Raw genomic sequence first — 18,083 nt, 5'->3', positions numbered from 1 at the left:
GTTGCCTCAGCTGGTCTTGAATCCCCAAGTCCAAGTGATCCTCTCACCTCAGCCTCCCAAAGTGCTGGGTTTACAGGTGTGAGCCACTGCACCTGACTGAAAGGGTGAATTTTATGTTATACTAATTTTACCACAACAGAAAGCATCTTAATCATAACACTTATTGCCCTTTCTATAATTTTCCGGTTCTCATCTCTGCCTCCTCTACTCACCATGGGCAGGTTCTGTCTCCAGTTCTTGAATTCTGCCCCAACACAATAGCGTGCTCATTAAACACTGGCAGAAGGAAGATGAACCTGTTGATGGCAAGCAATGGCTACAGGCTGAGTGTTGATTATCTACTTGGTATTATGTGTTGGTTTTCTACACTTGATCTTAGCCAGAAGGCCAAGAAGCGGTATGTATTGGTTTTCTATTGCTGTGTAACTAATGACCACAAATCTAGAGGCTGAACACAACACATCAATTGTCTCACAGCCCTGTGTGTCTGGAGCCTGGGCATGGCCTTGCTGGGTCCTCCACTCAGGGTCTCGCCAAGTTTCAATCAAGGCGGCTGCTGGACTGCATTCTAACCTCAAGGCTCCACTATGAATTAATTAACTTCTAGGCTCATTCAGGCTGTTGGGAGGATTCATTTTCTTTTTACCTTTTTCTTTTCTTTGTTTTTTTTTGAGATAGAGTTTCACTCTTGTCACCCAGGCTAGAGTGCAATGGCACGATCTCGGCTCACTGCAACCTCCACCTCCCAGGTTCAAGTGATTCTCCTGCCTCAGCCTCCAGAGTAGCTGGGATTATGGGCATGTGCCACCACGCCTGGTTAAGTTTTTGTATTTTCAGTAGAGATGGGGTTTCTCCATGTTGGTCAGGCTGGTCTCGAACTCCCGACCTCAGGTGATCCGCCTGCCTCGGCCTCCCAAAGTGCTGGGATTACAGGCGTGAGCCATGGCACCCGGCCTCATTTTCTTATGACTGTGTGACTGAGGTCTCTGTTTTCTTGCTGGCTGCAGGTGGGGCTGTTCTTAGCTACTAGAGACTGCCCACAGTTCCCTGCCATGGGGCCCTCTCCATGGGCCCTCTCATAACGTGGGAGCTTACTTCTTTCAAGCCAACAATGGAGAGACAGTCTCTCTGATGTGTATGATAGCAGGATGGACCCTTATGTACATGATCATAACTTTAAACATCTTTATCACATTCTATTGGTTACAAGCAAGTCCAAGGTCCTACTCACACCCATGCAGGGTGTGAACGTAGGGGCCACCCTAGAACTCCTCCTCTACAATTAGCTATGATTTATTGAGAATCTGCTGTGTACCAGACATTATACTCAGCACTTTTCATTAATTATTTCATTTCATCCCCAAACAACCTTAAGAGATAAATACTAAGGCCGGGCACAGTGGCTCAAGCCTGTAATCCCAGCACTTTGGGAGGCTGAGACGGGCGGATCATGACGTCAGGAGATCGAGACCATCCTGGCTAATACGGTGAAACTCCATCTCTACTAAAAAAATACAAAAAAAAAAACTAGCCGGGTGAGGTGGTGGGCGCCTGTAGTCCCAGCTACTTGGGAGGCTGAGGCAGGAGAATGGCATAAACCCGGGAGGCGGAGCTTGCAGTGAGCTGAGATCCAGCCACTGCACTCCAGCCCGGGCGACAGAGCGAGACTCCGGCTCAAAAAAAAAAAAAAAAAAAAAGAGAGATAAATACTAAATAAATACTAAACAACCTTAAGGAATAATCAACAAGAGTTGTTTTACAGATTTGGAAATTGAAGCTCAGAGAAACTGGTGTTTGACTTGTTCAAAGTTCCACAACCAATAAGTTTGACTTATTCAAACTTCAAAGTTCCAGTTATTCAAACTTCGAAGTTCCACAACCAATAAGTGACAAATCGGGAACTCAAACCCAAGACTATTTGATCTTAAAACCACCTCTATGCTTTGATTCTCTCCTTTTAAATAGTTTGTGCAGAAAACTTGTTTAAAAATCGTCCCCTTCTTCCTCTTTCTAAAGGGTAATGACAGAAGTAGGAAACACGCATTCTTTGCTTTTCTTTTCTTAAAAGCCCTTAGTTGAGAGATTCTTAGTTGAGATTCTTGAATTCGTATTTTCAAGCATAGTCAGAATGGATTCTTCCTGCTAAGAAGCAGCCAGTGCTTCTAGAAAATGTTATGTTGCAGAATTAGGGCAGCCTGCCACAGCACGAGACAAAACCTGACCTGGATTTTATCAACACCATTAGAAAATAATTGTAGTGATGCCTCATAGTTATGTAGTAAATTATAAATTAATTTCTCAGCCAGGCACGGTGGCTCAGGCCTGTAATCCCAGCATTTTAGGAGGCTGAGGTGGTTGGATCACCTGAGGTCAGGAGTTAGACCAGCCTGGCCAACATGCTGAAACCTGGTCTCTACTAAAAATACAAAAAAAAAAAAAAAAAAAAAAAAAATTAGCCAGGTGTGGTGGTGCATGCCTGTAGTCCCAGCTGCTTGACAGGTTGAGGCAGGAAAATTGCTTGAACCTGGGAGGCGGAGGTTGCAGAGAGCTGAGATCAGGTCATTGCACTCCAGGCTGGGCAACAGAATGAGACTTTGTCTCAAAAAAAAAAAACAAAAAACAATTTATGTCTCATTTTATTCTCAGAGTTCCTGTGAGTCAGCCAGGCCAGGGATTTTATATATTTAGTGTGGTGATTATTCTACGGATACAGCCAATTTTGTATTTTGGCTTAAAAAATTTATGTTCGCCAGGCACAGCGGCTCACGCCTGTAATCCCAGCACTTTGGGAGGCTGAGGCAGGTGGATCACTTGAGGTCAGGAGTTCGAGACCAGCCTGGCCAACATGGTGAAACCCCCATCTCTACTAAAAAAATACCAAAAAAAATTAGCCAGGCGTCATGGTGCACACCTTTAACCCCAGCTACTTGGGAGGCTGAGGCAGGAGAATCACTTGAACCTGGACAGCGGAGGTTACAGTAAGCCAAGATGGTGCCACTGCACTCCAGCTTGGGTGACAGAGACTCCGTCTCAAAAAACAAAACAAAAAACCAAACAACAACAACAACAAAAAAAACTAGCCAGGCATGGTGGTGGGCACCTATAATCCCAGCTACTTGGGAGGCCAAGGCAGGAGAATCGCTTGAATCCGGGAGGCAGAGGTTGCAGTGAGCTGAGATCGCGCCATTGCACTCCAGACCAGGCGACAGAGCAAGACTCCATCTTGAAAAAAAAAAAAAGGCCGGGCGCGGTGGCTCAAGCCTGTAATCCCAGCACTTTGGGAGGCCGAGACGGGTGGATCACGAGGTCAGAAGATCGAGACCATCCTGGGTAACACGGTGAAACCCCGTCTCTACTAAAAATACAAAAAACTAGCTGGGCGAGGTGGCGGGCGCCTGTAGTCCCAGCTACTCGGGAGGCTGAGGCAGGAGAATGGCATAAACCCGGGAGGCGGAGCTTGCAGTGAGCTGAGATCCGGCCACTGCACTCCAGCCTGGGCGACAGAGCGAGACTCCGTCTCAAAAAAAAAAAAAAAGAAAAAAAAAAGTTTGTTATCACATGAACATTTTTCAATGTACTTCTCCTTAGACATGATTTTAAATAGCTGCTTAATATTCCATGTATATTCATAGTATTCTATGTATATCTTCTCCCTAGACATGATTGGAAATGCCTGCCTAATACTCAATTTAATGGATATATTTTAGCTTACTAAAATGTTTTACCTTCTGATTCCATAGTGAGCGGAAAAAAACAAAAAGAAAGAAAGAAAATGTTTTCCTGATCTTGGCTATTTTGGTTGCTTCTCTTGTATCACTATTACAAAAGTATTGAGGACTGGGCATAGTGGCTCATGCCTGTAATCTCAGCCCTTTGGGAGGCTGAGGCGGGTGAATCACTTGAGGCCAGGAATTTGAGACCAGCCTGGCCAATATGGTGAAACCCTGTCTCTACTAAAAATACAACAATTAGCCAGGCATGGTGGCACGCGCCTGTAGTTTCAGTTACTCGGGAGGCTGAGGCATGAGGATCACTTGAACCTGAGAGGTGGAAGTTGCAATGAGCCAAGATCACACCACTGCACTCCAGCCTGGGTGACAGAGTGAGACTCTGTCTCAAAAAAAAGAAAAGAAAAAGGAAAAAAAAAAAAGTATTGTGATGAACATGTTTGCTAAAAAATGCTCCCACACATACATCTGCACACATGTTTAGGATGGAGTACTAGGAAAGGAATGGTGGACAACAGTCTCAAGGCTCTTGGTGCATATACAGATATGATTATAACCCCATTTTACAGGTCAGGAAACAGACTCAGAGTGAAATCTGACCAAGTTCACAGGACTCATCAATGCATAGCTGAAACTTGGGTCTAAGTCTTATGCTTCCAACTCTGATGTTCTTTCGTTACTGCTTGCTGCTCATGGTGTGGTCCATGGACCAGCAGCCTTGGTAAACCTTGGAAGCTTGTGAAGAATACATAATCTCAGGCCTTCCCCAAGACCTTGAGAATCAGAATCTGCATTTACCATGATCCTGAGATGCCTCTATACATATCAATGTTTGAGAAGCAAGCACTGCTTGCAACATATCCTGCCCTGTGAAGGATGCCTCTGAGGTGCTTTGAAATAAAGCAAAACATCACTGGCTTTGGTGTTACCAGTTTATCCTCGGCTTCAAAACATCTCTAACATTTCCTTGTTAAGGACTGTATAGATTGTGCCCACTTCAAGAAACGATTTGTTAATTTCATTGTAAAACATCAGAATCTTTAACTTACTTCCATATTATCCCTGGATATGGCCATCACTTCTGCTCAAAATTGTACAAGTAGCGTTTCAGAATAATTTTCAATAAGAAAATATCAGGATGAGGGAGAAAGTGCATTCCACCAGGAGTTCTGGCCTAAGTTCCATCGTTAACAAGCTGGTGACCTGGACGAATTATCCTTGATGAATGACCTTTAAGCCTTATTGAGTTAGAAACTGTGAGGAGGACAACTTTACAAACCATAAAGCGCTGGATGCATCTGTGGGGAGCATATATTTAGATATCATTTGCCTCGAATGAAGGTGTTTACACCACATGATCCTTGGGGAAGGTATTCACAGGACCAAACCCTTCTGAGGAAGCCTATTTTGGGTTGGATTCCACCTGTGCTCTCCAGGGATCTAATAACAGAGAGATATGAATCAAATCAGGATATGGGTAGAATGAGAGCTTGGATTCTCAAAGGGTCTTCAAAGTCCCTTTTAAATCTCAAAACTTATGATCTTATGCCATTCTAACATGAACAAAAGAATCATAGAATTCTAACATCGCTAGTCGTTCTGCACAGCTCCCTGCTTCCAGGAAAGAGAGCAGCTCTTCTATTCTTTAAAAGTGTTGATTTGTAGAAGAACAGACTTTTAAATGTTTTCACCACAAAAAAAAATGATTACTATATGAGGTGATGAATTTGTTAAGTAGCAGGATTGAATCATTCCACATTGTGAATATACAGCAAAACATCACATTGTACCCCATAAACATATATAATTATTATTTGTCAATTAAAAATTAAATAATGAGGCTGGACATGGTGGCACACGCCTATAATCCCAGCACTTTGGGAGGCCGAAGTGGGCAGATCACCTGAGGTCAGGAGTTCGAGACCAACCTGGACAACATAGTAAAACTACATATCTACTAAAAATACAAAAATTAGCTGGGCGTGGTGGTGCACACCTATAATCCCAGCTACTCTGGAGGCTGAGGTAGGAGAATCGCTTGAACTCAGAGGCAGAGGTTGCAGTGAGCCAAGATTGAACCACTGCACCCCAGCCTGGGCGACAGAGTGAGACTGTGCCTTAAAAAAAAAAAAATATATATATATATATGTGTGTGTGTGTGTGTGTGTGTGTGTGTATAAAAGATACTTAATTTTCCCTAAGGGGTTAGAGAAAGCTTCTTAGAAGAGATGTCCCTTGGGCTGAAGGGGAGATAGCCAGGGGGAAAAGGGAGTGACGGGTATTTCAAGCAGAGGAAACAGCAAATGCTAAGGGAACAGCAAATGCAAAGATGCCATGGGAACTGAGAACATGACAAAGAATTACGTATGGCTAGATTGTGGCAGGTATGTGGAAGACTGGGTAAGATGCAGGAGTGGGTGGCAAGATACAATGTAGCTCTTGCAGACAGACTGAGCCAAAGCCTCCATTGCATAACTATTTCAGAGAGGAGTTAACATGCAGGTATTGTAGAAAATAATACCTGTTTGGAGTGATTAGTCTGGAGAAGATATCATATCGGGCATCATCCCGAACCAGAGCTTATATTTCTCCTCTTGCCTGGGTTTACTCTTCCCCCCCTTCTCTTTAGCATAACTTCTTCATCTTTCTCTGAAAGAAAATGAGGTCTCGTCATTGGCAGCCTTTGATCGAGTGTTCATTTGATCTGGTTGATTCAGGAAACAGATGCATCCTCTTGGTCTCAGTACAAATCACTGGAGTTTCTTTCTTTTTTTTTTGGTTTGGCAAAAGCCAGATCTGTGTCTCAATCAGCACAGAGGAAAAAAGTAATTACTGAAGTATTAGTGTTATTATTATTTCCTGATATGAGCTGCTGCATTCCTTACTTGTATCTGGTTTTCTCCCTAGGCTGAGGTCAAAAAGTTTAAAACCAAATTCTTCTTGGATAAAGCCTGTATTAATTATTTTTAACCTTGCTTGCATCGGAGACCTCTTTGAGACGGTAATGAAAAAAGATAAACCTTCTTCTCAAAACAAATTCATCTTTTCTTATACCCACAAGATGTAACATGGTTTCAAGAGATTCGCAAACCTCTAAAAGCCCCTGAGGACCCTTAAGGAATCCATAGACCTTGGTTAAGAAGCTCTAAACAGTTAAAAATAATATAGAAGAGGGCCTGGCGTGGTGGCTCATGCCTGCATGGTGGCTCACGCCTGCTATCCCAGCACTTTGGGAGGCTGAGGTGGTGGGGATCACCTGAGGTCAGGAGTTCAAGATCAGCCTGGCCAACGTGGTGAAACCCTGTCTCTACCAAAAATACAAAAAATTAGCCAGGCATGGTGGCAGGTGCCTATAATCCCAGCTACTTGGGAGGCTGAGGCAGGAAAATCACTTGAATCAGGGAGGCGGGGGTTGCAGTGAGCCAAGACTGTGCCATTGCACTCCAGCCTGGGCAACAAGAGTGAAAATCCATCTCAAAAAGAAATGTGTATATATATTTTATGTGTGTGTGTGTATATATATATGTGTGTGTGTGTGTGTGTGTGTGTATCTGCTTGTTGAAATTAGACTGTGCCAGGTGCCTGCTAATTCTGGTGGTATATTTTGGAAAGTCAAAATAAATCTGAATTGCATTGGTCGTATAGTTGCTCAAGCCTCTGCTATAGCTTAGATTCAGTGGGCAGACTTCAGTACTGCCAATGTCCCCAACTCCATGAAAACCCAAACGTGAGTAAAGGTCCCAAAGAAAGAAGGAAGAGGAGCAGAAAATAACTTGAGACTTTTCATTTTCTAAAGTTAAGTCCCTAGCCTTGGTGTCAGAAGACATTGTTTTATTTTTAAAAATTAATTAATTAATTAATTAATTTTGAGATAGAGTCTCACTCTTTTGCCCAGGCTGGAGGGCAGTGGCGCTATCTCAGCTCACTGCAACCTCCACCTCCCAGGTTCAAGCAATTCTCCTGCCTCAGCCTCCTGAGTAGCTGGGACGACAGGCAAGCGCCACCACACCCAGCTAATTTTTATATTTTTAGTAGAGATGGGGTTTCACCATGTTGGCCAGGCTGGTCATGAACTCCCGACCACAGGTGATCCACCTGCCTCAGCCTCCCAAAAAAAGACCTTGTTTTAATATTAACTCTACCAGTTTCTACGTTTATAATTTTTTTTTTTTTTTTTTGAGATAGAGTTTCGCTCTTGTTGCCCAGGCTGGAATGCAATGGCATGATCTTGGCTCACTGCAACCTTCGCCTCCCGGGTTCAAGTGATTCTCCTGCCTCAGTCTCCCCAGTAGCTGGGATTACAGGCATGCACTACCACGCCTGGCTAGTTTTGTATTTTTAGTAGAGACGGGGTTTCTCCGTGTTGGTCAGGCTGGTCTCGAACTCCCGACCTCAGGTGATCTGCCCACCTCGGCCTCCCAAAGTGCTGAGATTACAGGCGTGAGCCACTGCACCTGGCCTTCTACCTTTATGATTTTGTCAAGTCATTTTAGTTTTCTGAATATCAGCTTTCTCACCTGTAAAATGGGGTTGGTAATAAGAATACCCACCTCTCAGGGCTGTTGTGAGGACTTAATGAAGTAATGCATGTGAAAATATTTACTAGACATCTGGCTCGTAGATGGTGCTTGACAGATGTTAACTAAAATCCAATTCTTCCCGGGTGGAGGAAGCCCTTTTAGAGACTTATGTACCGAAATAATTTTGGTGAAGGACTTCTGGTTTCCAGTCTGGCATGTAAGGAGCTTAGAAGTCACCCCTCTGTCCTTAAAACAAGTAAAAAGCTGAACAAATTTAAAAATCAACAACTCTTCTTAGATTCTTCAGAGAAGTGAGGTCACAGGGCAAACGTCTGCCCTGCGAATTGGAAAGACACACAAGCAGATAAAATATAATATTTGGCCAGGTGTGGTGGCTCACGCCTGTAATCTCAGCACTTTGGGAGGCCGAGGCCGGCGGATCACCTGAGGTCGGGAGTTCAAGACCAGCCTGATCAACATAGAGAAACCCCGTCTCTACTAAAAATACAAAAATTGGCCGGGTGTGGTGGCACATGCCTGTAATACCAGCTACTTGGGAGGCTGAGGCAGGAGAATCACTTGAACCTGGGAGGCGGAGGTTGCTGTGAGCTGAAATTGCACCACTGCTCTCCAGTCTGGGCAACAAGAGCGACACTCAGTCTCAAAACAAAAACAAAAACAATAACAAAAAACAATATTTATTGGTGGAAGGGAAGAAAGCCCGAACTACAACTGATGGACTACTGGAGGGTCGGTGTGGACAAGTCGGAGAGTTAAAAATTTCGGCAGGAGAATCACTTGAACCTGGGAGGCGGAGGTTGCTGTGAGCTGAAATTGCACCACTGCTCTCCAGTCTGGGCAACAAGAGCGACACTCAGTCTCAAAACAAAAACAAAAACAATAACAAAAAACAATATTTATTGGTGGAAGGGAAGAAAGCCCGAACTACAACTGATGGACTACTGGAGGGTCGGTGTGGACAAGTCGGAGAGTTAAAAATTTCGGCCGGGCGCGGTGGCTCAAGCCTATAATTCCAGCACTTTGGGAGGCCGAGACGGGCGGATCACGAGGTCAGGAGATCGAGACCATCCTGGCTAACACAGTGAAACCCCGTCTCTACTAAAAAATACAAAAACTAGCTGGGCGAGGTGGCGGGCGCCTGTAGTCCCAGCTACTCGGGAGGCTGAGGCAGGAGAATGGCGTAAACCCGGGAGGCGGAGCTTGCAGTGAGCTGAGATCCGGCCACTGCACTCCAGCCCGGGCGACAGAGCGAGACTCCGCCTCAAAAAAAAAAAAAAAAATTCAGGGAGACCGGTCATAGTGGGGGCTGCTATACTTTTGTGAGTTTTACTTCTAGAATCGAATATCAGAGAAAAATCTCATGCTTCTGGCAGGGGAAGAGAAAAAGAACCATTTTGAAACAGGTCAGAGCATTCTGTTTTTTGTTTGTTTGTTGTTTTTGTTTTTGGAGACTGGGTCTTGCTTTGTTGCCCAGACTGGATAACGGTGACATGATCATAGCTCACTGCAGCCTTGAACTCCTGGCCTCAAGCAATCCTCCCACCTTGGCTTCCTAAAGAGCTAGGATTACAGGTGTGAGCTGCCATGCCTGATTCTCAATTCTGTTCTTTTTTTGCTTAGGTTTTCTTTCTTTCTTTCTTTCTTTCTTCTTTCTTTCTTTCTTCTTTCTTTCTTTCTTTCTTTCTTTTTTTTTTTTTTTTTTTTTCAGACACGGTCTCATTCTGTTGCCCAGGCTGGAGCGCAGTGGCACAATCACAGCTCACTGCAACCTCTGCCTCCCAGGCTCAAGTGATCCTCCCACTTCAGCCTGCTGAGTGGCCGGGACTACACGTGTGCACCATCATGTGCTAATTTTTGTATTTTTAGTAGAGATGGGGTTAGGTTGGTCTTGAACTCATGAGCACAAGTGATCCACCCGCCTCAGCCTCCCAAAGTGCTGGGATTACAGGCATGAGCCACGGCGCCTGGCCTCAATTCTGTTCTTAATGGGGTTTGTCCCCAGGAGAAACTATTTACCAGAGCTTAACCTGCTGGGTTTTACCAAAACCTATCCAATCCGGGGAAGGGAAATACCCAACCCCAGCCCCCTCTAGCTATCCTGTCCCACCTAAGGGGGGAAACTGAGAGGCACTGGTGAAGTTTGCAGTTCAGGGCCGCAGGCTCACCAAAAGCCTGAGACCTAATCATAGGACTATGGAACACTTCTCCTCCCCAGCACCTTACCGCCATGTTACAAAAGGCCTTTTTTTTTTTTTTTTTTTTTTTTTTTTTTTTTTTTTTTTTTTTTTTGAGACGGAGTCTTGCTCTGCCGCCCAGGCTGGAGTGCAGTGGCCGGGTCTCAGCTCACTGCAAGCTCCGCTCTGGGTTTACGCCATTCTCCTGCTCAGCCTCCCAAGCAGCTGGGACTACAGGCGCCTGCCATGTCGCCCGGTAGTTTTTTTGTATTTTTAGTAGAGACGGGGTTTCACCATGTTAGCCAGGATGGTCTCGATCTCCTGACCTCGTGATCCGCCGTCTCGGCCTCCCAAAGTGCTGGGATTACAGGCTTGAGCCACCGCGCCCGGCCTACAAAAGGCCTTTTTACTACAGTTCCTTTTACCCAATACAACATCCATGCCTTTCAGCAAAAAAATACAAGGCATACTAAAAGGCAGAAAACACAATTCGAAGAGACTGAACAAACATCAGAACCAGAGTCAGATATGGCAGGAATGTTGGAATGATTAGACCAGGAATTTTTTTAAACTATGATTAATATGCTAAAGGCTTTAATGAAAAAATAAGACTGGGCACGGTGGCTCAGGCCTGTAATCCCAGCGCTTTGGGAGGCTGAGACGGGCGGATCACCTGAGGTCAGGAGTTCGAGACCAGCCTTGCTGACATGGTAAAGCCCTGTCTCTACTAAAAATACAAAAATTAGCTGAGCCTGGTGCCACGTGCCATTAATCCCAGCTACTTGGGAGGCTGAGGCAGGAGAATTACTTGAACCTGGGAGGCAGAGGTGGCAGTGAGCTGAGCTCGCGCCACTGCACTACAGCCTGGGTGACAGAGTAAGACTCCATCTCAATTAAAAAGAAAAAAAAGAAAGAACAAAAGAAAAAAAAGAAAAAGTAGACAACGTGCAAAAACAAATGAAAAAATAAAAAAGAACAGATTGATAATGTAAGCAGAAAGAAATTCTAAGAAAAAAATGAAAAAGATATGTTAGAGATCAAAAACACTGTAACAAAAATGAAGAATGCTTTGGCTGGGAATGGTAGCTCGCACCTGTACTGGGAGGCTGAAGCAGGAGAATTCCTTGAGGACAGGAGTTCAAGACCAGCCTGGGCAACATAGTGAGACCTTGTCTCTTTAAAACAAAACAAAACAAAACAAAACAGAATGTTTTGATGAGCTCATTAGTAGACAAGACACAACTGAGAAAAGAATCTCTGAGCTTGAGGATATGTTAATAGAAATGTATAAAACTGAAAAGTGGCTGGGTGTGGTGGCTCATACCTATAATCTCAGCACTTTGGGAGGTCGAGGTGGGTGGATTGCTTGAATTCAGGAGTCTGAGGCCAATCTGGCCAACATGGTGAAACTCCATCTCTACTAAAAATACAAAAATTAGCCAGGCGTGGTGGCAGATGCCTGTAATCCCAGCTACTCAGGAGGCTAAGACAGGAGAATTGCTTGAAACTGGGAGGCAGAGGTTGCAGTGAGCCTAGATCACACCACTTCATTCCAGCCTGAGGGGACAGCGAGACTCTGTCTGAAGGAAGGGAGGAAGCAAGGAAGGGAGGAAGGGAGGAAGGGAGGGAGGAAGGGGGGAAGAAAATGTTGAGAGAGAAAAAAAATCACCAACCTAGAACTCTTTTTTTTTTTTTTTTTTGAGAAGGAGTCTCGCTCTATACCCCTGGCTGGAGTGCAGTGGCGCAATCTCAGCTCACTGCAAGCTCCACCTCCCGGGTTCATGCCATTCTCCTGCCTCAGTTTCCCGAGTAGCTGGGACTACAGGGGCCCACCACCACGCCTGGCTAATTTTTTGCATTTTTTTTTTTTTTTAGTAGAAGCAGAGTTTCACTGTGTTAGCCAGGATGGTCTCGATCTCCTGACCTCGTGATCTGCCTACCTCCACCTCCTAAAGTGCTGGGATTACAGGCGTGAGTCACTGCGCCCGGCCACCAACCTAGAATTCTGTACCCTCCAAAATTATCCTTCAGAAATGAAGGAGAAATAAGCGGTTTCTCAGATAAACAAAAATTAAAGGAATTTGTCATGAGTAGATCTGCCTTTCAAGCAACGTTAAAGGAAGTTCGGAAAACCAGATCTACCTAAAGAAAGGAAGACAGGCTAGGCACAGTGGTACATGCCTGTAGTCCCAGCTACTTGGGAAGCTGAGGCAGGAGGATCGCTTGAGCCCAGGGGTTCAAGTCCAGAGTCCAGCCTGGGCAACACAGCAAGACTCCATCTCTAGAAAATAAGAAAATAATTGTTTATAAATGAGAAAGGAAGAACATTGGATCAGAGAATGAATAAATGAAGAATAAAATCTTTTTCTTATTTTGTTTTAAATAGAGACGGGGGTCTCCCTATGTTGTCTAGGCTGGTTTCAAACTCCTAGGTTCAAGTGATCCTCCCACCTCAGCCTACTAAAGCGCTGGGGTTACAGGTATGACCCACTATGCCCGCCCCTTTTCTTATTCTTAACTGATCTAACAGATAATAGTTTCTTCAAAATAATAGCAACAATGTCATTGATTATGTATGGTTACATGTATATATATGTGTGTGTGTATGTGTGTTGGTATGTTTGTGTATGGTTGAAATAAATGACAGTAATGATACAAGGGATGGGAGAGAGGAATTTTAAAAATATTTTGTTATTATGAGATACTTGCACTACCCATGAAGTAGTATAGTGTTATTTGAAAATAGACTTGGATTAATTGTCAATGTATATTGCAAACTCTACGACAGCCACTAAAAAGACAGTAATAGGCCGGGCGCGGTGGCTCAAGCCTGTAATCCCAGCACTTTGGGAGGCCGAGATGGGCAGATCACGAGGTCAGGAGATCGAGACCATCCTGGCTAACACGGTGAAACCCCGTCTCTACTAAAAATACAACAACAAAAAAAACTAGCCGGGTGAGGTGGTGGGCGCCTGTAGACCCAGCTACTCCGGAGGCTGAGGCAGGAGAATGGCGTGAACCTGGGAGGTGGAGCTTGCAGTGAGCTGAGATCCGGCCACTGCACTCCAGCCCGGGCGACAGAGCGAGACTCCGTCTCAAAAAAAAAAAAACAAAAAAAACAGTAATAAAAGAAGTATAATTGATGTGCTAAGAAAGGAGAGAATATAAAATAGTCAATTAAAACCACAAAAGGCAGAAAAAGTATGGAAAACAAACATTAGAACAGAGAAGCGGGGCAAAAAAATGGAAAACGGTAACGAATATAGTAGATATTATCCACTATACCAATAACGTCTTAAACATCAATGATCTAAATACACCAATTAAAAGGGATTTAGATACACAACTCTGATAGGGGTTGTCAGAGTGAATTTTAAAAAAGACTCTCTGATTGCTGTGGTTGATATGTTAAAAAAGAAAAAAGAAAAAAAACCTCAACTACATGTTGCCTATAAGAAACCCACTTTAAGCCGGGCGTGGTGGCTCACGCCTGTAATCCCAGCACTTTGGGAGGCTGAGGCGGGTGGATTGCCTGAGGTCAGGAGTTCAAGACCAGTCTGGCCAACATGGTGAAACTCCGTCTCTACTAAAAATACAAAAAAATTAGCTGGGCGTGGTGGCAGGCGCCTGTAATCCCAGCTACTGGGGAGGCTGAGGCGGGGGAATTGCTTGAACCAGGGAGGTGGAGGTTGCAGTGAGCTGAGAATGATGCCACTGCACTCCAGCCTGGGCAACAGAGCAAGACTCTATCTCAAAAAAAAAAAAAAAAAGAAACCCACTTTAAAGATAAAGATACATATAGAGAAATGTAAAGTGATGGAGAAAGATATTGCATGGTAACACTAATCAAAGCAAAGAGTAGCTGTAATTAATTTCAGACAGAGCAGTCTTCAGAGTAAGAAAGTCGTCAAAGAGAAAGAGAGGCATAACATAACGACAAAGGGGGTAATTCCCTGAGAAGACATAACAGTCCTTAATGTGTATGCACTAACAATAGAGCATGGAAATATGTGAGGCAAAACTGATACAACTATAAAGAGAAATAGATGAGTCCGCTATCAGGGTTGGAGATTTTAACACCCCTCTACTAGAAATAAATAGCAGGCAGAAAATCAGTAAGGACATAGTTGAACTCAATAGCACCATCAATCAACTGAATATAATTGACATCTATAGATTACTTCATCCAATAAAAGCAGATTACATGTTCTTCTCAAGCTCACATGGAACATTCATCAAGATAGACTACAATCTGGGCCATAAAAAACACTTTAGCAAATTTAAATAGAAACCATACAATGTCTACTGTCAGACCACAGTGGAATTAAACTAGAATCCCATAACAGAAAAACAGCTGAAAAATCCCCAAACAACACATTATTAAACAACATATAGTTCAAAGAAGAAATTTCAAGAGACAGCTGAAACTATTTTGGGCTGGGCATGATGACTCACACCTGTAATCCCAGCACTTTGGGAGGACAAGGTGGGCAGATCACCTGAGGTCAGGAGTTCAAGACCAGCCTGACCAACATGGGACAACCCCGTCTCTACTGAAAAATACCAAAATTTAGCCAGGTGTGTGGTGCGTGCCTGTGATCCAAGCTACTTGGGAGGCTGAGGCAGGAGAATTTCTTGAACCCGGGAGGCAGAGGTTATAGTGAGCCGAGATCATGCCACTCCACTCCAGCCTGGGCAATAGAGCAAGACTCCACCCCCCCGCCAAAAAAAAAGGCGATTTCGAACTAAATGAAAATACAACTTAACAAAATTTGTGGATGCAGCAAAAATGCACTTAGAGGAAGGTTTATAGCATCGAAAGCATATAGTAGAAAAGAAAAAAGGTCTAAAATCAATAATGTAAACTTCCACCTTAGAAAACTAGAAAAAAAGCAAATTTAATCCAAAGTCAGTATAAGAAGAAAAATAATTAAAATTAGAGCAAAAGTCAATGAAGTTGGCAGCTGGGCATAGTAGCTCATGCCTGTAATTCCAGCACTTTGGGAGGCTGAGGTGGGCAGATCACCTGCGGTTAGGAGTTCGAGACCAGCCTGGCCAACTTGGCGAAATCCCATCTTTACTAAAAAATACAAAAACTAGCTGGGTGTGGTGACACGTACTTGTAGTCCCAGCTATTCAGGAGGCTGAGGCAGGAGAATCACTTGAACCTGGGAGGTGGAGGTTGTGGTGAGCCAAGATCGCGCCACTGCACCACTCCAGCCTGGGTGACAGAGCGAGACTCTGTCTCGGAAAAAAAAAAAAAAAAAATATATATATATATGTATATATATATATAAAGTTGAAAACAGGAAATTAAGAGAGAAAAAACAAAGCTGGCTCTATGAAAAGATCAATAAAATTGATAAGCCTCTAGCCAGTCTAAGAAAAATAAAACAAGACACAAATTACTAACATAAGAAATGAAAGTGGAGACACAATTACAGACCCCATTGTCATTAAAAGTATAACAAAGAAATATTATGAGCCACTCTATGCCAACTGCCTTAGTCCACTTTCTGCAGCTATAACAGAAAACCACAGGTGAGGTAATTTATAAAGAACAGAAGTTTATTTGGCTCATGGTTCTGGAGGCTGGGAAGTCCAAGAGCATGGTGCCAGGATCTGGTGAGGGTTATCCCATGGTTATTTCATGACAGAAGTCATCACATGGTGACAGAGTATGTGAGAGAGAGACAGAAACAGAGACAGAGAAAGACAGAGAGAGCGAGAGAGAAAAGGGTCTGAACTTTCTTTTAAAAATAAATAAATAAACAAATAAGTAACCTGCTCCTGCAATAACAGCCTTAATTCATTCATGAGGGTGGTTTCCCCGCAACTTAACAGCTCTTAAAAGCCCCACCTCTCAACATCATCACAATGGCAACTAAATTTCAACATGAGTTTTGGAGGGGACTTCAAACCATACCATCCATGAATTTGATAACCTAGATGAAATGACCAATTTCTTGAAAGAAACAATTTGCCAAAACTCACATAAGAAGAAATAGACAATCTGAACAGGCCTATATCTATTAACCCTTTTCTCGCTTAGAAAAAAAAAAAAGACAGCTCACTGCCTGTGCTCATTTAATTTTACATAAACATGCTCTTTCAGACTGAAGCAAATCTGATTTTCAATGTGAAAATAAAATATAAAAACTGTTCTTGCAGTTATTTCCAAACAGAACTAACATCAGAATCATCTGAATAATCAGAATTGTCTATTTTGGAAAAATTGGATTCATCACATGAATCTTCAGCCAACAACTGTTTGAGAATAATGTTAACATCATACATACGAATGTTACATTTTCTAGGATTTGACATTTTCAGCAATAGAGAATTACTATATTTTGTAAATGGAAATATGAGTTCTAAAAACAGAATGCTATAAGTAGAATGGTATCTTTTGTTTCCAAAATCAGTGAACTAGAGTGAAGCGAAAATAATGATAAAAGCAAGATATTTTGTGGCAAAGTTATCTTGGGGGTAAATACTACAGTCACAAGTGCCACTGGCGAGTATTCTCGGGGCAAATGGGAAGAGGGTTAAGGAAATGGAATCGATAATAACTTTCCAGAATAGAAAGCACCAGGCCCAGATGGGTTCACTGATTAATTCTACCAAAAATTTAAGGAAGAAATTTTACCAGTTCTCTACAATCTCTTCTGGAGATAGAAGCAGAGAGACCAATCCTAATTCATTCTATGAGGTCAGTATTACCTCAGTACCAAAACCAGACAAAGACATTAGAAGAAAACTACAGACCAATATCTCTCATGAACATAGATGCAAAAATCTTCAATAAGATATTAGCAAATCAAATCCAATAATGTCAGAAAAGAATTATACACCATGACTGACCAGGTTCAGTGGTTCATGCCTGTAATCCCAGCAGTTTGGGAGGCCGAGACAGGCGGATCACCTGAGGCTGGGAGTTCAAGATCAGCCTGACCAAGATGGAGAAACCCCCTCTCTACTAAAAATACAAAAAATTAGCCGGGTGTGGTGGCGCATGCCTGTAATCCCAGCTACTCGGGAGGCTGAGGCAGGAGAATCGCTTGAACCTGGGAGGTGGAGGTTGCGGTGAGCCAAGATTGCGCCATTGCACTCCAGCCTGGGCAACAAGAGTGAAACTCCGTCTCAAAAAAAAAAAAAGAAGTATACACCATGACCAAGTGGGACTTATCCCAGGTATGTAAGACTAGTTCAACATTTGAATATTAATTAATATAATCTATCACATCAGTAATCACGCCACTGCACTCCAGCCTGGGCGACAGAGCAAGACTCTGTCTCAAAAAAACAAAACAAAACAAAACAAAACTCTCAGCAAACTAGGAATAAAGGGAAACGTCCTTAACTTAATAAAGAACATCTATAGGCCGGGCACGGTGGCTCATACCTGTAATTCTAGCACTTTGGGAGTTTGAGGCGGTTGGATCACTTGAGGTTAGGAGTTTGAGATCAGCCTGGCCAACATGGTGAAACCCCATCTTTACTAAAAATACAGAAATTAGCCAGGCATGGTGGTGGGCACCTGTAATTCCAACTACTCGAGAGGCTGAGGTATGAGAATCACTTGAACCCAGGAGGCGGAGTTTGCAGTGAACCAAACGTGCCACTGCACTCCAGCCTGG

General features: G+C 43.4%; 1 pseudogene; it reads right to left on the bottom strand.

Annotated features, from left to right (window-relative positions):
- Window positions 1–228: 228 nt before the first annotated feature.
- Window positions 229–399, bottom strand: LOC117081919 (annotated as a pseudogene).
- Between the last annotated feature and the right edge of the window lie 17,684 nt (window positions 400–18,083).

This window comes from Trachypithecus francoisi, unplaced genomic scaffold (assembly GCF_009764315.1).
Source record: "Trachypithecus francoisi isolate TF-2019V2 unplaced genomic scaffold, Tfra_2.0 Lachesis_group8, whole genome shotgun sequence".
Classification (NCBI taxonomy): Eukaryota; Metazoa; Chordata; class Mammalia; order Primates; family Cercopithecidae; genus Trachypithecus; species Trachypithecus francoisi.
This window is presented reverse-complemented; position numbering and strand designations above follow the sequence as displayed.